Below are 20,385 nucleotides of genomic sequence, written 5' to 3' on the forward strand. Positions count from 1 at the left end.
CAAATGCACACCTGTCCAGTGGAGGTTGGCTAGATACCCCAAAAGCCATCTTATGCATGAACAACTATTGTCATTGGTCTGTCCATTTGTCCAAAACCAACTTTCTTTCAGCCCAGGAAGAACCGCTGAGCCAGGTTGGGATCTTGAGATTGGCTCCTATTTAAAACAAATTGGATTTTAAGATTTGAAACACATTTTAACAGAATTTTGGATTTGAATACATTGATTTGCACATGCAATTGTACTTAATTTGAATGTAATAAATAATTAACTCAAGAGTCTGTATTTGAACTCTGGGCAGTAACAGCAGTTTTTAATTTCCAGGCAGTCAGTGAGTGATGATAAACTCCATCAGCTGGTGCTCACTGCTTTTCCCCACACTTCCCTTCGGTATGCCGGTGTCACTCTTAGCTGTGTTGGCTTGATTTTTCAACAGCTGGTGCCAGCTTTTTCACCAAAACCACCTGAGCAACGCTGTGGTTTTTGTAGTGCAGGGACTGAGTCAGCTACACATTTCCTGGTTCTATTTGGAGTTTGGATTTCTCTGAAAGGCATTCAGACATGTGAGTTAACAAAACTTCATACTGAATCAGGTCCTCCCACCCAGGCATTAGCACACAGGTCCCCAACCATTGCTCCCGGGTGACCTGATTGGAAGAGTGAAAGGGTTGTGGAAAATGAAAAGAGACTAAGATGCAGAAATCTCATTTGGAGGTTGGGTTTGTCTATGATAATCTAGGCAAAACTTTTATTCCCAGATTGCAGTCTATAATTCCCAGGTTGATTTTGTCTTATTTTATTTGGGCTGTGGTGTTTTCAAAAATTGTAAAATTTATGTAAAATCTGAATCTCTTGACAACATCACAAGATTGGGCCCCTTAGAACAGTACCTGGAGCTGAATAGCAGCTGTCATCTTCACAGGAGACGTGTGCTCTCCGTTCTCCCACAGCCTCCACCAGTTTCTACTGGACTGGCTCACATATTGGCCCCTGAGGGCACTTCAGTTGGTGAGCCCCAATTTAATCTCCTTGGGTGTCCATTTTCTTTTGTGCTTCATTTCTTGAACACTACCTGTGTGCTCAGCCTACATTAATCATGCTGCGTGCGTCATCTTTAGTTCTCACAATGGTCCTGTAAGAGACAGATATTTTATTCCCATCTTACACATAGAGAAACCCCCCCAAATTACAGCGTGTGGAGCTGGAATTGCAGCTGGGGAGCCGGTGGCTGGAGCTCTCAGCCACGTGGCTTTGCAGTGTCATCTGCCCTAACCTATGTGGCGTGCTGTCTGCTGCAGTAACAGACTTGGGAGTGCTTTGGAAACATAAGGGACTTTTTAAAGTTAGACATTTCTGTAGTGTGTGTCTTATTTGCAACGTGTAATCAAAGAAGCAAAGAAAATTTCTGGGGTGGGATGAATGTAACTTCAGCTACCTCATTACTTTACACATGAAGAAAGCAGTCCTCCTTTTACAATGCAAGCAGTTAGGTCCAGACCTTCTCTAGCACTGAGCTGACAATGAATGAAAGACCAGGCTTTATGGTATTTTAACTGCTTTCAAGTATTGTTGTAAAAACCCGTTACGTTATTTGCAGAAATTCCGCTTGCCTTTTCCATCATCTGATTTTCTAGCTGATATCATTGGGCTGCAGAAGAAACGAACAACTGGGGATCTGTCCAAGAAAATCACAGGTATGGCGGTGACTCTGGTTTGATTTGTTCATTCTAGAAGGTATTGAGTAGATTTATCAGGCATTTTTATTCTTGCAAGCACCAAAGCTAACCTCTAACTAATTAAGCAGGAAGCAATTTTTTAAAGGGAAAAATTGGCAATATCCAGGGAGATTAGACAACAGAAATCACAGCTAGCATTTCATGCCTCAGAGCCATCTGGCTATGTTAGAGTTCAGGCTTTCTCTGGTGATCACTGGCCTTGGACTCTTAGGAATTACTGTGAATACTTTTTAAACTGTCACTGGGTCTTTGTACTTCCAAGTACACAGATGGGACTGACGTAAAGGCCACCTTATGACTAAGGGACACTGTTCCTCTCACAGTGGAGAATAAGCAGGAGGTGTCGATGCTGGCCAGCTGAGAGATACATGTCCATGATGGCAATGCTTTTCAAACTGTGGGCTGTGTCCCATGAGCAAATTATAGCTAACCTGTTTTGGGGCGGGAAGGAGGTGAGTGGTGGAATAGACTAGAACTTATCAGACTTCATTACACGTAGGAAGGTACGTGTTGTTCAGTGATGCTCTTTCTGTTTTCCCAAATAGTTGAATAGTTGCACTCAAGGGACATGGAAAAGCAGTGAGGAATAACCAGTGATTCCTTCCATCTCCTTCAGGACTGTGCTCCCTACCACCCTCTGTCTCCAAGGCACCTAACTTCCTACCTGCCCATTACTTTCCTGCCCAGTAGATGCCCTCATCTGAATTGGAGCTGTGTTTGCTTGAACTTGAACTGTATTATAAACATTTTTTAGTAAATCACAGAGTAGTCATTATGAGACTCAAAGCTTATGTAAAACTGGCGAGTTGTGAAAGAAAAGATATCAGGAAAAATAAATTTGGTATGACTGCAGATGTTGGGGATGATTGGATAAGGAGGGAATGGTGAGAGATAAGGCTTGAGGGATAGGTTAAAGCCATGTCCTATAGGTGGTAAAGGCCATGGGAAGGACTTTGGAGTTTATTATGTAGGCATTGAGGAGTCAGAGTTTATGGCTATTTCGCTGTCTTCTTAAAGATTTTCCTTTGTTTTCTCATCTTAAATAGCAAAGTTGCCAAGGTATCGTCTATAGCAGTGATGGCGAACCTATGACACGTGTGTCAGCGGTGACACGCGAACTCATTTTCTTGGTTGATTTTTCTTTGTTAAGTGGCATTTAAATATATAAAATAAATATCAAAAATATAAGTCTTTGTTTTACTATGGTTGCAAATATCAGAAAATTTCTATATGTGACACGGCACCAGAGTTAAGTTAGGGTTTTTCAAAATGCTGACACACCGAGCTCAAAAGGTTCGCCATCACCAGTCTATAGCTCTCTGATCTTCTTTCCAAGATTATATAACACTCTTCCATGGATAATCCTATATTTTTACCTCTAGGCCTGCTGTCCCAGATTCCAGGCCTGCATTTTTGATAGCCTGATGGATGTTGCTACTTGGATATTTCTCAATCATAACATAACTAAAAGCATTTTTCTCACCCCTGAATAATAAGCTCCCATCTTCTAATCCCCTTTTCTGTTGGTACCATTTTTCTCTTAAGGCATCAGTATATGCCACTTCCCCTCCCAGGAACTTTCTTTTGTTCCCCGTTATGTCTGGAATGATGGCCTAAAGTGCCAACTCTTGAGCCAGACATGCACAGTGGTCTACAATTTACTTTTACACTCTTCTCTCAGCTTTGTTACCTGTGCTGCTCTCCTACACAGATTCTTTGTTTTTCCCCCAACTGGTCTAGTTACTGTCTTACCAACTGTGCTTTGTATATTTCTGTCTTTCCTGGAATGCCTCTTTCTACTTAGGAGACTAGCTTTCTTTGGTTGCAAGGACCAGAAACTCATTCAGGCCACCTTAAGTGAGAGGGGCATTGTTGGAAGGAAACTGGTGCTAGGAAGCCATCAGGAGTCTGAAATGCCGGAGTGAGGAGCTGCTCGCTATCCCTCTCAGGGCCTGTGTGCGGGGCCAGCTCAGCCAAGGGTTCGGTGAGCCTGAGGGGGGTGGGCAGCGAAGGATGTAGAAACGACAAAGAGAATAAGCTGGGTCTAGGTGGATCTCCTGTGCCTGGCTGAGGCCACATAGAGAGATCCAGAGGCAAGCTGAGCCTTTATTTTATAGCCAGAGGTAAACAAGGTAGTGGTCATCATAGTTACAATGTTTTTGTGAGTTTCACTTGTTTTGGCAGCACTTGCTGCAGCTCCCTCACCCATTAGCTACCCAGATAAGATCTAGGGAGCATCATAAGGTCAAGCTTAATTATGCTAAGAGGGCTGTGCCCTCTAAGCTGGGACTCGTTTGTGGCTTTGCCAACAGGTCAGTTCCAGGCTTAACCCCATAGCCGTACCCTACAGGGCGGCTTCTCTTTTCTGTTCTCTTCTAACTGGTCAGTTTTCTGCCTTTCCTGGTTCAATTCTGGAAGCAAGCAGTCTGACCAGCTTAGCTGCCATTGTCACTTTTGAACATGTCCTAAGCTAGGCTGGTGCTTTAGTAAGTGCCTAAGGATGGAGTAGATTTTGCTAGAATGGGCTGTTCGGAGTGACAGGCACTATAATGGGTGGGTCTGACATACCAATTATATGAATTCTTCCTTCAAGACCCAACTAATCTTTTTTTCTTTCGAATCTCTGACCACCCCAGCCAGTGTATTCTCTTCCTTTTCCTTTTGTAGCTGTTGCTATTATAGGCTGTTTGGAACTTGTTTTCTCTTTGTGTTCCTATAACTGTATTAGAGTGCAAGCTCCTTAAAAGTTGGGCTTGGGTCTTGCACATCTTTTGATTTTCTCCATATTTACCCTTCACAACATTATGAGCCATGTCCTCTGAGATCTCTTAAACATAAGCTGAGTGGAATACATTCAAATGTCCTTCTCATTTCAGGGGTTTTACATTCTGCCAGTTAAAAAGTCAGCATCAACCTGCAGAATGACCCCATCATTCAAAAGTATGGCTCTAAGAAAATGGGCCTGACCAACGCCTGCTCACTAAGGAGGAAATGAAAAGATTTCACTTTCCAGTACAAGGCTGGTTTGGATCAAATTTGATGTTGGTAACAATGTAAGAATATCTAGCAGTTTATTTTTTATTTTTTTTAAAATATATTTTATTGATTTTTTACAGAGAAGAAGGGAGAGGGATAGAGAGCTAGAAACATCGATGAGAGAGAAACATTGATCAGCTGCCTCCTGCACTCCCCCCAGTGGGGGTGTGCCAGCAACCAAGGTACATGCCCTTGACCGGAATCAAACCTGGGACCCTTTAGTCCGCAGGCCGACGCTCTATCCATTGAGCCAAACCGGTTTGGCATAGCAGTTTATTTAAAAACACTAGAGGCCTGGTGCACAAAAATTTGTGCACCCCGGGGGGGGGGGAGGTGAAGGGGGGGTCCCTCAGCCCGGCCTGTGCCCTCTTGCAGTCTGGGACCCCTCGGGGGATGACCACCTGCTGGCTTAGGCCCGCTCCCGGGGGGATTGGGCCTAAGCTGGCAGTCAGACATCCCTCTGGCAGCCCGGGAGCCATCAGGGGATGTCCACTTGCCAGCGGGGAGCTGATGGCTGTTTGCAGGCTGGTCCCCCAGTGGGGACCCTCACCCCATGGAGGCTTGGACAGCCTGGGTGAGGGGCTGATGGCTGTTTTTAGGCTGGCCACACCCCCCTTAGGGTCAGGGGTTCCCACTGGGTTGCCTGGCCAGTCTGGGTGAGGAGCTGAGGGCCATTTTCAGTCGGGCCAAGCACCCCCCCCGCCCCCCCGACGGAAGCTCCCAGCCTCTCCTTTTTTCTTTTTCTTTTTTATTCTGAGATTTATTTCTTTTTTATTTTTATTTTTATTTTTTTTTAATTAAATCTTTATTGTTCAGATTATTACATTTGTTCCTTTTTTCCCCCCCCCATAACTCCCCTCTTCCCAGTTCCCGCCCCACCCTCCGCCCTCACTCCCCACCCACTGTCCTCATCCATAGGTGCACGATTTTTGTCCAGTCTCTTCCCACATCTCCCACACCCCTTTCCCCCCCCAAGAATAGTCAGTCCATTCCCTTTCTATGTCCCTGATTCTATTATAATCAACAGTTCATTCTGTTCATCAGATTATTTATTCACTTGATTCTTAGATTCACTTGTTGTTGTTGTTTTTTAAATTAAATCTTTATTGTTCAGATTATTACATTTGTTCCTCTTTTTTTCCCCCCCATAACTCCCCTCCTCCCAGTTCCCGCCCCACCCTCCGCCCTCACTCCCCACCCACTGTCCTCATCCATAGGTGCACGATTTTTGTCCAGTCTCTTCCCACATCTCCCACACCCCTTTCCCCCCCAAGAATAGTCAGTCCATTCCCTTTCTATGTCCCTGATTCTATTATAATCACCAGTTCATTCTGTTCATCAGATTATTTATTCACTTGATTCTTAGATTCACTTGTTGATAGATGCATATTTGTTGTTCATAATTTGTATCTTTACCTTTTTCTTCCTCTTCCTCTTCTTAAAGGATACCTTTCAGCATTTCATATAATCCTGGTTTGGTGGTGATGAACTCCTTTAGCTTTTCCTTATCTGTGAAGCTCTTTATCTGACCTTCAATTCTGAATGATAGCTTTGCTGGATAAAGTAATCTTGGTTGTAGGTTCTTGGTATTCATCACTTTGAATATTTCTTGCCACTCCCTTCTGGCCTGCAAAGTTTCTGTTGAGAAATCAGCTGACAGTCGTATGGGTATTCCCTTGTAGGTAACTGAGTTTCTTTCTCTTGCTGTTTTTAAGATTCTCTCTTTATCTTTTGCTCTTGGCATTTTAATTATGATGTGTCTTGGTGTGGTCCTCTTTGGATTCCTTTTGTTTGGGGTTCTCCGAGCTTCTTGGACCTGTAAGTCCATTTCTTTCACCAGGTGGGGGAAGTTTTCTGTCATTATTTCTTCAAATAGGTTTTCAATATCTTGCTCTCTCTCATCTTCTGGCACCCCTATAATTCTGATGTTGGTACGCTTGAAGCTGTCCCAGAGGCTCCTTACACTATCCTCGCATTTTTGGATTCTTTTTTCATTTTGCTTTTCTGGTTGGATGTTTTTTGCTTCCTCGCATTTCAAATCATTGACTTGATTCTTGCGCTCCTCTGGTCTGCTGTCGGGCGTCTGTATAATATTCGTTATTTCAGTCCGTGTGTGCTTAATTTCTAGTTGGTTCCCCAATATAAGATCGAGGGTCTTATTAGTTTTCATGTAGATCTCATTAAGTTTATCGGCAGCTTCTAAACAGTTTTTGAGAGACCTTAAAAGTGTGGTTCTGAACTCTATATCTTCCATTGACAATTTTGTCCTGTTTCTTTGTCTCCACATTTTGTTATGCTTCCTTGGTGCACCCCCTAGTGGTCTTTGTTCGCAGTCTTATAGATAAATCTTGATTGTTGTAGCTAATTCCAGGGAGGGTTTGACCTCCAGGCCAAGTGGCTATGAGAATCAGCTGTGTCAGCAGTGAGAGAACTTCTGTCCTCTAGGGAGGTGCTAATCTAGCCTTTGCCTGAGGCTATCTGGCAAATGCGTCTGTGCAGGGCTTGGGCAGGGCGGGTCGCACAGGATCAACAGGGTGGGCCGGAGAGAGCAGTTATGGTGGCTCTCAGTCCTGTCCCAAGGGGCTCTGCCTCTCTGAGTCCCAGCACCCGCTGCAAAGCTCAGAGAGAAAGCTGCACTCGCTCTGACCGAAGCCAGACAGTCCCGCTTCTCCCGTTTGAGTCTGGGTCCCTAAAGACTCGCCCGGATCTGGTGCTCAGAGTCTGTGACTACCTCCCGATTGAAAACGCCAACCGCGCCCTCCGCCGCCAGCCCGCTCCTCGCACTCCGCACCTCAGAATTTGACTTCACCACTGCACCTCCTCTGAGTGTCCGTGTGCGTTTCTCTTTCCTCCTAGTTGTAGGACTTCCACTCAGCCAGCGTTCCTGTGGTTCTGGGTGATGTCCCTTCCGTTTTTTGGTTTCACTTTTGAAGTAGTTGTTCAAAGCAGCAAACTTCTGGGTTAACCTATGCCGCCATCTTGGTTCTCCCTCTATTCTGAGATTTATTTACCTTCTATAATTGAAACTTTGTAGCCTTGAGTGGAGCTCAGAGCCAGCCAGGGAAGCTTGGCTTCCTCCTTCACCAGGGGCAACCCAAACCTCCTGCTCGCTCCATCTAGGTGGCCATGGCCAGCTGAAAGCAGGTATCAGAGGTTTATTTATCGTCTATAATTTAAACTTGTTGCCTTGAGTGGAGCTCAGAGCCAGCCACAGCAGGCGGGAAGCTTGGCTTCCTCCATCACTGGAGCAACCAAGCCTCCTGCTCGCTCCAGCTCCGTGGCTGCTGGCAGCCATCTTGGTTGGGTTAATTTGCATACAGTTGCTCTGATTGGCTGGTGGGCGTGGCTTAAGGCATAGCAAAGGTATGGTCAATTTGCATGTTTGTCTTTTATTAGATTAGACTAGAGGCCCGGTGCACAAAAATTTGTGCACTCAGGGGGAAAGGGGGCCCCTCAGCCTGGCCTGTGCCCTCTCGCAGTCTGGGACCCCTCAGGTGATGACCACCTGCTGGCTTAGGCCTGCTCCCTGGGAATTGGGCCTAAGATGGCAATCAGACATCCCTCTGGCAGCCCGGCAGCCCTCGAGGGATGTCCACTTGCCAGCGGGGAGCAGGCCTAAGCTGCAGTCGGACATCCTTAGCGCTGCTGAGGAGGCAGGAGAGGCTGCCACCACCACCGCTGTACTGGCAGCCATCAGCCTGGCTTCTGGCTGAGCAGAGCTCCTCCCATGTGAGAGCGCCCTGACCACCAGGGGGCAGCTCCTGCATTGAGCGTCTGCCCCCTGGTGGTCAGTGTGTGTCATAGTGACCAGTCATTCCCAGTTGTTCTGCCCTTAGGGTCAGTTTGCATATTACCCTGTTACTACATAGAATAGAGGCCTGGTGCACGGGTAGGGGCTGGCTGGTTTTCCCTGAAGGGTGTCCCGGATCAGGGTGGGGGTCCCACTTGGGTGCCTGGCCAGCCTGGATGAGGGGCTGATGGCTGTTTTCAGCTGGTAACACCCCCTTCAGGGTGGGGGTCCCCACTGGGGTGCCTGGCCAGTCTGGGTGAGGGGCTGAGGCCCGTTTTCAGGCTGGTGGGTGACTGAAGCTCCCAACCTCTTTTTTTTTTAATTCTGGAATTTATTTACTTTCTATGGCTGTCACTGGAGCTGAGAGCCAGCTTTAGCTCTGAGGCTTGGCTCCAGCTCTGAGGCCTCCACTGCTGAAAGCAGGTATCTGGGCTTTGTTTAGCTTCTATAATTGAAACACTGTTGCAACTCCAGCTCTGAGGCTCGGCCTGCTGAAAGCAGGTTTCTGGGGATTGTTTAGCTTCTATAATTGCAACATAGTTGCTTAGAGTGCAACTCAGAGCTGGGCGGCGGCAGGCGGGGAACCTTGGCTTCTTCCATCACTGGAGCAAGCACGCCTCCTGTTCGCTTCAGCTGCCTGGCTGCTGGCCGCCATCTTGGTTGGCAGTTAATTTGCATGTCGCCCTGATTAGCCAATGGGAAGCGTGTCAGAGGTACGGTTAATTACTATGTTTGTCTGTTATTAGATAGGATTACTGGTGAAAGTTCTTTTTTTAAAAAATATATTTTATTGATTTTTTACAGAGAGGAAGGGAGAGAGATAGAGAATTAGAAACATCGATGAGAGAGAAACATCAATCAGCTGCCTCCTGCACATCTCCCACTAGGGATGTGCCTGCAACCCAGGTACATGCCCTTTACCGGAATCGAACCTGGGACCTTTCAGTCTGTAGAGCGACAGTCTATCCACTGAGCCAAACCAGTTTCGGCATGAAAGTTCTTTTTTGAGGGGCTGCTTTCCAAGTGACTTGTTCTATCTTATTTTAATGGGGAATTGAAACATTTCCTACAGTGTAGGATGTGTACCATGGTTGATAAAGTGTTGAATTGAGGTAGTACATGAACATGACCTTAACTAGCATTGAAATATTTAATCTGAAAGTTATTCCTTTTTTGGTTTTCTTTCATTTCTTCTTAGTATATTAAAAAGTCAGTATGTCTTTAACACTTCTCCAATACTTCTAAGCCACTCCACCTCCATTTTCTTCAATGAATAGAGCAGATCTGGGCTCAGCCTTGGTTGGTTATGTAGCAGGAATTGAATAAATGTGATTTGATTTCTTTTTTTTAAATTTTATTTGTTAATCCTCACCTGAGGATATTTTTTCCATTGACAGAAAGAGTGGAAGTAAGTGGGGTTGAGAGAGAGAGAAAAACATTGATGTGAGAGAGGCACATGGATTGGTTGCCTCCTGCACCTGCTGGGGATCCAACCTGCAACCCAGGTAGGTTCCTATGACCAGGAATCGAACCCAAGACCCTTTGATGCACAGGCCAACACTCTATCCATTGAGCATCACTGGCCAGGGCTCATTTTATTTATTTTATTACCTCTTAATCACAACAGTGATGTTAAATTTCTATGTGTGTGTGTGTGTGTGTGTGTGTGTGTGTGTGTGTGTGTGTTTTAATAAAACAGCTCTGTTGAAATATAATTAACCTACCATACAATTCACCCACTTAAAGTCTACAGTTCAAAAAAATAAAAGTACGCAGTTTAATAGTTTTTACTATGTTTTTCAAGAGTTTTATAGCCATCACCACACTCAACTTTAGGACACTTTCATCACCCCCAAAGAAACCCCATACTATTGTTTCTCCCACAATGCCCTTGGCCCTAGTCAACCACTAATCTACTTTCTTTCTTTCTTTTTTTTCTAGAGAAGAAGGGAGAGGGATAGAGAGTTAGAAACATCGATGAGAGAGAAACATCAACCAGCTGCCTCCTGCACACCCCCTACTGGGGATGTGCCCACAACCAAGGTACATGCCCTTGACCGGAATCGAACCCGGGACCCTTGAGTCTGCAGGTCGCTCTATCCACTCAGCCAAACCAGTTAGGGCACACTAATCTACTTTCTGTCTAGATTTACCTCCTGTGAACATTTCGTGTAAATGGAATCATCGTCTTTTGTGACTGGCTTTTTTCATTTAACATGAAGTTTCAAGGTTCATCCATGTTGTAACATGTATCAGTACTTCATTTATTTTCATTCTCAGCCTATCTGATGTAGTAATATGCCACATTTGATTCATTTGTTCATCAGTTGGTGGACATTGGGGTTGTTTCCACTTTTTGGCTCTTATGAGTGAGTAATGCCGCTGTGGACATTTAGGTGCTAGTTTTTGTTTGGACATATGTTTTCATTTTTCTTGGGTATATATTATACCAAGGAGTGGCACTGCTGGGTCACTGAGTAACTGTGTGTTGAACCTTTTGAGGAACTACCAGACTATTTTCCAAAGGAGCTGCGCTGTTTCCCACTCCCACCAGCAGTGGATGAGGGTTGCAATTTCTGCACATTCTTACCAACATTTATTATTCTCTGTCTTTTTTATTACACTCTTTGTAGTGGGTGTGAAGTAGTATCATTGTGGTTTTGATTTGCAGTTCTCTGATGGCTGATGATGTTAACCATCTACCTTTTCCTCTGCTTATTGGCCATTTGCATATCTTTTCAGATCCTGTGTCCATTTTAAAAAAATATATTTTTATTGATTTCAGAGAGGAAGGGAGAGGGAGAGATAGAAACATTAGTGGGGAGAGAGAATCATTGATTGGCTGCCTCCTGCATGCCCCCCACTGGGGATTGACTCTGCCAATTGGGCATGTGCCCTGACCGGGAATCGAACCGTGACCTCCTGGTTCGTAGGTTGATGCTCAACCATGGAGACGCAGCTGGGCCTGTGTCCATTTTCTAAACATATTTTTTTAATTTTATTGATTTTTTAGGGAGAGGGATAGAGATAGAAACATCAATGCAGTTCTCTGATGGCTGATGATGTTGACTATCTTTTCCTCTGCTTATTGGCCATTTGTGTATCTTTTCAGATCCTGTGTATATTTAAAAAAAATTTTTTTATTTTGATTTTTAGGGAGAGGAATAGAGAGATGGAAACATCAAGGAGAGAGAAACATCGATTGGCTGCCTCCTACATGCCCCCATGGGGGATCAAGCTTGCAACCCGGGCATGTGCCCTGACTGGGAATTGAAAGAATGACCATTTGGTTCATGGGTGGATGCTCAACCTCTGAGCTACAGAGCCTGACCTGTGTCCATTTTTTAATTGGGCTGTCTATTATTGAGTTATTAGAGATCTTTATATATTCTGGAAACAAATTTTGTTTTAAGGTTAATTTATTTAAGTGAAAAAGCTCTCTGTAAAATGGTTTATATACATAGGATTTCCATGAGGCGGGGGTTGGGTGGGGATGGGGCGGGTGCTCACCCTGGTGCCCTGCCTCCGGCCCAGCGAGCAGGGAAGGAGACTGTGCTGCCCGCCTTTTACTGATTTAGGGTACATAACAGTTCAGCCTAGGCCCATGGCTGAACTTCTGTAGGGAGTTTGCAGGCTATACTTCAGAAAATGGAAGCACATTTCTAGACAGAGATCTCAGAGAGATTTCCAGGGTAGAGTTGGGTGCAGGGTGCACTGGTGAATATTACACAAACCTTTTGCTCACCATGAAATCCTTTTAGATTTCTGCTAGTACAGAATCTCATCCCCCCTTTTTCTTGCTTGGTTTAGAAGAGAAAAATGCCACATGCAGCCATTTGCATGCTTTATTCATCCTTCCTTGGAAATGGTCTAGGGACTTTGGATTTAGCCATAATTTAGTTATAATCTCTTTTCTAATAGGAGGAAGAATTGTTACTTGGTAACTGTCAGGAAGTCCAGGCCCTAGTCTTTCCTATAACAGCAACCTACATTACTCTCCCACAATCTGAAAGTCAGTGGAGGAAAACTTGAAGACAGATTGTCTCATATTTAATCTACTCGTGACCAGGTGCACAGATTCGTGCACGTTGAAAGGAAATGAATTAGAAGGTGGCCGGTGGGGCAGGACTGGGCGAGATGGGCTGGACACACCCTGGAGTCAACCTCCCATGGTCCCTCCCTGGCCGGCCGCACCTGGGGTGGTGCCATGGCTCGAAGGGCATCTGCGGAGTGAGTGGGGTCCCTCGGCCTGGCCTGCAGGGATCAGACTGAAATCGGCTCCCTGACATCCCTCGAGGGGTCCCGGAGTGTGACAGGGCACTCTGCAAAGTTGCTGTTGTACAGGGTGTGGAACGCAAATGCAAGTGAGCAGTAACCAGATTCAGGGCCAACGGTGTCCCAGCAACAACATAACCCACAGCTGAAGGTGGAATCAAGCGGTCCCATGAGGAATCAGGCTCCCTCTTCTTTGGTTTTGGGGTGCATCACCCGAGAACCGCTGCTGCCAAATTACTGCAGCTCAGCAGCTCCTGCGTTGAGCATCTGTCCTGATGGTCAGTGTGCGTAATAGTGACTGGTTGGACAGTCGGACACTTAGCATGTTAGCCTTTTATATGTATAGATAGATAGATAGATAGATAGATAGATAGATAGATAGATAGATAGATAGATTTAGATATTTCAAGTGTCTCACTTAAAGAATGTGTCCAGCAAATGTGTTATTTCAGCTTTCCCAAGAGGAGCCTAACGATATTTACCATCTCTGGTCCGAAAGACAATATCTTATTCCCTTTCCTCCTAGGTTTTCCTGAGTGTGCAAACTTTGTACCTACCAAATGTAATGGTTCTGTAACAGACAAAAGTCGGTCCTCTCTTTGGACTTGACTGTGAAATGGTAAGTACTTTTTCAACTGGAGTATTGCAAACTGGGGTCTAGTCTATGATGTCTTGAGTCGAATGCACCAGTGAACCAGTGCATTCAGTTCCAGGATCATTTTCAGTAACTGAAAGCAGACCCTTTCACTTACATTTTAGAAAACGTAGATCTATGCTCTAGGATGAAGACTAAATATCACATAACTTTTCTCTAGTTGCTATGTTAATGAAACCTTTGTACATTACTCCTGTCTTTTGACCAAGTGTTTTGTTTTTTTCTTGGAGAATTTGCCTCAATTATAATCAGTTAGGCTTAGTTTTGTACATTTAAGATCAGAAGTAGGATTTCCCTGCTTAAGCTCCCTTGTGTTTTACTTTTTTCTAATTAGTAAGTCACCCTTCAACGACATTGCAACCCATCACACAGTGTGTAGATGACAGTTTCTCAGTTCTTAACTGAGTGGCCAAGAGCTAAAGTTTCTGAGTTTGTCGTATCATGGTGTGTTCCTGGCTTTGCCTGTTGATGGCTGTGTCATCTTGGACAAATTCTCTAACCTCCTCAGCCTCAGCTTTTTCTCTGGAGTGAGGATGACAATAGAGGCTACTGCAAAGGATTATTGTGAGGTGGTGTAACACAATGGCTGAGTCCTGCATAGATGATAATACAGTGTGCTAATATATAATAACTTATTAGTGGTACTTAGCAGAATACTGGGATGAAGTATACATTCAATAAATGATAGTTATGATTGATGTCATTATTACCATTCATCTCCCTTAAGCACATCCTCCCCAGAGAAATTGTACTGTGTTGGTCACCTTAAGTATAATGCTCAGCAGCCCGCTTACCTTTAATTTCATTCAGAATGGATCCTCAGGTCAGCAAAAGACTGCTGTTGTCACAGGGACCCCAGCAGATGAGGGTAGGTGGCAGCTGACAGCCTGGATAACGGCCGTGCCACAGTTCCAGTGCCTCAGCCTGCCTACGTCCTGGTCTTTCAGTGCCTCCCGAGGGGGAGAGAGTTAACATGCATCTCACTTGTTGCTGGAGGAGTGGCTGTGTTATGCATGAACGTGTTAAACCTGACCAAAAGATTTTGGACTATCTCACCGGGTAATTTTCCCCTTCCCCTTAGCTTTCCCTAGAGCTGTCAGACTAAAGTGGAATGAATCTTCACAGAAGAGCCTGTAGCTTCTCTTTCGTTAGGTCTGACCTACTTACATATTATCAACGAAAAGGCTGGGGCACCACGACTGCAAATTTGAATCCTGAAATTGCACAGTGCCAGTGTCTAATGCAGGGGTGGGCAAACTTTTTGACTCGAGGGCCACAGTGGGTTCTTAAACTGGACCGGAGGGCCGGAACAAAAGCATGGATGGAGTGTTTGTGTGAACTAATATAAATTCAAAGTAAACATCATTACATAAAAGGGTACGGTCTTTTTTTTTTTTAGTTTTATTCATTTCAAACGGGCTGGATCCAGCCCGCGGGCCGTAGTTTGCCCACGGCTGGTCTAATGCCATTACCCTCCTTGCTCTCTAATCTTCCTGTGACCTCAAATCAACAGACTATTACCTTCCTTGTCATAGAATTTCTTAGTTGTAACCGTTATCTAGCAACTGCCAAACCGCTGGAGCTTTGCTTTCTGATAAGACCACATCTGAAGAATCTGTAAATCGCCCTTGGGCATTCAAATGACCTAAGAGGTCAGTCTGACCTGACCTCAAAAGCCCAAACAAAACCAAGTGTTTTCATAACAAATTTGAAGCTAAAAGACCTTTATTTTTTTCAGAGATGAGCATGTAGCTTCACATGTACACAATTCAGTGATCAGGCAGAGAAAAGCCAATGGAACCTTCCTCCTTCTGCCCACTGCAGTTGCAGTTACAGATCCATGCTCACAGAGGCACCAAGAGGCCATCATGATGGCAAAGACTGTCCTGGGTCCTGGCCGGTAGCTCGGTGGGAGCGTTGCCCCATGTGCCGGGGTTGCGGGTTTGATTCCTGGTCAGGGCACATACAAGAATCAGCCAATGAAGGCATAATTAAAGTGAAACAGCAAATCTGTTTTTCTTTCTCTCTCTCCAAAAGTCAGTAACATTTTAAGAAAGACTGTTAGCAGACAGGAAAATTAGACAGCATTCATAGAGAATAGTCATAGGTACGTGTAAAGGTGTTTGTCACAGAATTGCAAAATCGGGGAATATCTGAAAAGTAGGGGATTGGTTAAATAAAATATGGTAATATCCATATAATGGAATATTCTGTAACCTTTTAAAAGGATGTGCTGAAATAGGTTTATTGATTTGAAAACTTACTCATGATATATGGCAAATGATAAAATCATGTTATTAAAGTAGCATATGCATTATTACGAATTTTTTTTTCTTGTGTGTGCCCTGACCGGGGAATGAACCCATAACCTTGGTGTATCATTGGGACTGTTAGAAATTCTCTCACCTATGTTTCAGGAATGACACAAACACTTGAACCTGGGCTGGCAAGGCGAATTCACTCCGCACAGGAGGGTGCTGGTGCAGCTGGAAGTGATGAGGCAGCATACGTCCCGTAGGGTTTCATTTCCTGACTCGGGTCTGCCTTGTCCCTCACTCTGATCTCTAACTTGATTGGTCAGGGCTCAAAGCTCAGGTCCCCATTATTGCACGATTGGCTAATTCAGAGGAAGGGGAGGGGTAAGACAGAGCCTAAGATGGCAGTCTCCTGAGGGTCTGATGGTCATGTCAAAATGGCAGCGAGCTCCTTTCTTAGACAGAAAAGATCGCTGGTTCACTCTCATAGGAGGATGCTCTGACCAGGGCAATTTTGTTTGTTGTAATTTATTGATTTGAGAGAAAGACACAGAGAAACATCTATTTGTTCCACTTATTTATGCATTCATTGGTTGAATGAACGCCCTGCTGGGATCGAACCTGCAGCCGCGTTGGTGTATCTGGAACAATGCTCTAATCAATTGCACTACTTGGCCATCACCATAAGTAGCATATGCATTATGACTGCATTTTTATAAAAGGAAATATATAAGTGAATATAATAAAAAAAATAGGGGCATCAGCCGCCGGGAGCGAGCAGCGGGTGCCCACCGGAGGGAGCCGTCCGTGCCGCGCCCAGCACCGCGCGCCCCGCCGCCATGGGCGCCTCGGCCTCCAGCCAGCTGGACGAGGGCAAGTGCGCCTACATCCGAGGGAAAACTGAGGCTGCAATCAAAAACTTCAGTCCCTTCTACAGTCGCCAGTACTCTGTGGCCTTCTGCAATCATGTGCGCAGTGAAGTAGAACAACAAAGAGATTTAACATCACAATTTTTGAAGACCAAGCCACCATTGGATCCTGGAACCGTTTTGTATGAAGCAGAACTATGCCAGTTTGCCGAAGATATAAAGAAGTGGAAGGAGAGATATGTGGTGGTTAAAAGTGATTTTGCTGTGGAGAGCTATGAGAACAAAGAGGCCTATCAGAGAGGAGCTGCTCCTAAAAGCCGAATCCTTCCAGCTGGTGGCCAAGTGTTAACCTCCGAAGAGGAATACAATCTATTATCTGACAGGCATTTCCCAGACCCTCTTGCGTCCAATGAGAAGGAGAACAGCCCGCCCTTTGTGGTCCTGCCGAAGGATTTCCCCGTGTACCTGTGGCAGCCGTTCCTCAGGCACGGCTACTTCTGCTTCCAGGAGGCCGCTGAGCAGAAGTTCCACGTTCTCCTGAGCGACTGCATCCGGCATCTGAACCAGGGTACGCACCCCTGCCAGCCTGTCCCCCAGCTAAGCCAGAGTCTTGCCCTCAGGGAGCGAGGCCAGCGTGCTGGCTGCTTAGCCCGGTCCAGAGGCCTCGGTGAGACAGGATGTGGAGCAGGTATCTGATCGCACCTGTAGGCACGCATTTGAGGCGCCTTCTTCGCACATGTAATTTTGCATTTGATTCATCCTCCTCCTTTCCCCTGATTATTAAAAGTCTAAATGACAGCAAGAACATGTCACTTGTCCCTGGCAAAATCCTAGTCTTTATGATACTTATTGTTTATTCCCTTCTTTATTTTCGAATACTAGTTACTCAAAACTTTAAGATGCATAAGAATCACCTAGAGCAGCAGTCGCCAACCTTCGGACCTCACGGGCCACCAGTGGTCCACGGATCACCGGTTGGCGACCACTGACCTAGAGAACTTAAATGCAGATTTGGGGGCTCCATTCTCAGCTATTCGGATGGACTGGGTCTGTTGCAGGCCCTACATTTTGTTCTTCTGACAAACTGTCAGGGCTGGTGGTACCGCAGGTTCATGGACCACACCTGTAGCAGTGTATCCTCAGACCACTGTGCTCAAGGTATGGATGTAATGTATGTCTAGAATAAAGACTTTTGCTCTAATAAAAAAAAATAAAAATAAAAATAAAATAAAATAAATAAAAAAAAATAGGAAAGGATATTTACTAAGATGTGAAAAGTGATGATCTCCTGATGGTGGGATTAGGGTTAATTTTTAATTTCTTTCTTGCTTATTAACCTTTCTACTAATACAAGTGAGCATATACTAATTTTTAAAAAATAATCTTTTGAAATAACTTTCCAGGGAAGAAAACTTGTTAATCTCCTAGCCCCGTGGTCAGCAAACTGCAGCTCGCAAGCCACACGCGGCTCTTTGGCCCCTTGAGTGTGGCTCTTCCTAAGCCTTAGGAGTACCCTAAAATTAAGTTAATAACAAGGTACCTATCTATATAGTTTAAGTTTAAAAAATTTGGCTCTCAAAAGAAATTTCAATCGTTGTACTGTTGATATTTGGCTCTGTTGACGCATGAGTTTGCCGTCCACTGTCCTAGCCTGTCCATTCCTTTTTTAGGGGAAGCTTTTCAGAAATCACAGAGCATCCTGAGCCGTAAGGACCAAACTCAGGGGTGTGCAGGGACGGCGGGAGCCCTCCTCCCGACGCGGCTCAGCGGGGGGCGCCTGGGCAGGACTCACGTACCTGTTCACTAACCCCCATCGGGAGCCTTGCACCCTCCCCCCAGCCGCTGCTTCTCCCTTCAGCACAGGCTGCTCCTCCTCCTGATCCTTGCCCCTCGCGGTGCCTCCGCGTGGTGTGGACACATCACCACTGTCAGAAGACTTAGCCAAAGTCCTCAGCAACACTATTTGGCATAGGTTTGTTTCGTATTATATTATCCTGACAAAATTGCTCATACTTTAGCATATAGTGCCTTATTTAATCCATATTGAAAAATTGGGGTCTCTGTTTTCCCTCTTAGCTTGTAAACATTATATTCTTATTTCTTATGAATCCTGGAATCGTAATTCTGGAGACAAGTAGGACACAGAAATGAAAAAATGGTGGAAATTCGAGCAGGGGTTTATATGCACAGTTGAGGGTTGCTAGATACTACATATCTACAACTATCGTCTACATGTTTAAATCCAAGAGTCACCACTCGTAAACAATATCCCGCCGATGATTAGCATGTGATCACACCACATTGTGCGTGGTGATTGCTGTTGTCTTGTGCAATGTGTCCCTGTGCGCTAAGCCACACCCTAGCTGCGCATTTGTTCACTCGAGGTGACTGGTGAATGCGTACAGCTACTAGACCTGTTCAGTGTAAATTTAAAATTACAATAATACAGCCCTGGCCGGTTTGGCTCAGTGGATAGAGCGTTGGCCTGCAGACCAAAGGGCCCCAGGTTCGATTCTGGTCAAGGGCATGTACCTTGGTTGCAGGCTCCTCCCCGGCCTGGGCCCCGGTTGAGGCTCATGCAGGAGGCAGCCAATCGATGTGTTTCTCTCACATCGATGTTTTTCTCTGTCTTTCCCTCTCTTCCACTCTCTCTAAAAATCAATGGAAAAATGCCCTCGGGTGAGGAGTAAAAAATATAATAAAATTACAGTAATACATAAAGTTTTGCATGCATAATTTTAATTACACAAATGTGTCTACGTAAGTAAAAACAGGTTAACTAATTGGTCAACTTTTTAACGCATGCATTCCGAAAACCTACTTTCAGCTTTAATGGACACCCCCCTCGCCCGAATTAGTCCATCATATCGAGGTGTCACTGTGGCTCCATATGCTTTCCACAGGCTGCACAGGCTGCACTCCCACCAGCAGCGCAGAGGGCTCTCTTTCGCCGCCTCCTCACCGGCACTGGCTTGTGGATTTGATGATGGTCGCCACTCTGACCGTTGTGAGGGGATATCTCATCGTGGTCTTAATTTGCATCTCTCTGATTAATGACGGTATCTTATATGTGTGTTAACCATCTGTATATTCTCCTTGGAGAATTGTCTATTCCTGTCTTTCGCCCATTTTTAAATTGGATTGTTTATTTTGGTGATGTTTTATAATTTTATAAATTTTGGCTATTAATCCCTTATCAGATATATCATTGATGCATATGTTCTCCCATTGTGGGTTGACTTTTCATTTTGTGGATGATTTCCTTTGCTGAGTAAGAACTCTTTAGTTTGATGCGTGCATTCCTGCCAGAAGCACAGCGCACCTCTAGACCAGGCTGCCCAACCCGAATCCTGCTTTCCTAGAATCTGCTGTATAACCTCATCTCAGTGCTGGGGATGATGACCCAGATCTCATAGGACTGCTGTGAAGGTGAGAGCAGCGCTCACAACACGTGTAGTATGAAGTATGGAGGTTAGAGAAGAGTGTGTTTATGTAGAAGGAAATATGCAAGAACATGCATAGGCTTGGAACAAAAACTGGGCAGACTATATGCCAAGATTATCACAGTATTTATCTCTGGTTATGGGACTGGCAGATTAGGTTTTACCAAATGTTTTTCTGTGTGTAGCATCAATATAGTGCTTTTTTAATTAGAAAAAAAAAAAAAACTCTACTCAAAATGAACTGTCAAGTTTGGGCATTTGAGGCAGTGTTTAACCCTTTACATGTAACTTCTCAGGGACCTGGCCCTATGGAAGTTGGGAGCCAG

At 45.0% G+C, this 20,385-nt stretch overlaps 1 long non-coding RNA gene across 1 annotated transcript; it reads left to right on the forward strand.

Annotated features, from left to right (window-relative positions):
• The first annotated feature begins 299 nt into the window (after window positions 1–299).
• On the forward strand, window positions 300–19,957 carry LOC132232641 (uncharacterized). Its single transcript, XR_009452446.1, has 4 exons — window positions 300–563; window positions 1,598–1,694; window positions 13,364–13,456; window positions 19,520–19,957. It is a non-coding gene; the product is annotated as an uncharacterized LOC132232641 (long non-coding RNA).
• Window positions 19,958–20,385: the final 428 nt, after the last annotated feature.

This window comes from Myotis daubentonii, chromosome 4, assembly GCF_963259705.1.
Source record: "Myotis daubentonii chromosome 4, mMyoDau2.1, whole genome shotgun sequence".
Lineage (NCBI taxonomy): Eukaryota > Metazoa > Chordata > Mammalia > Chiroptera > Vespertilionidae > Myotis > Myotis daubentonii.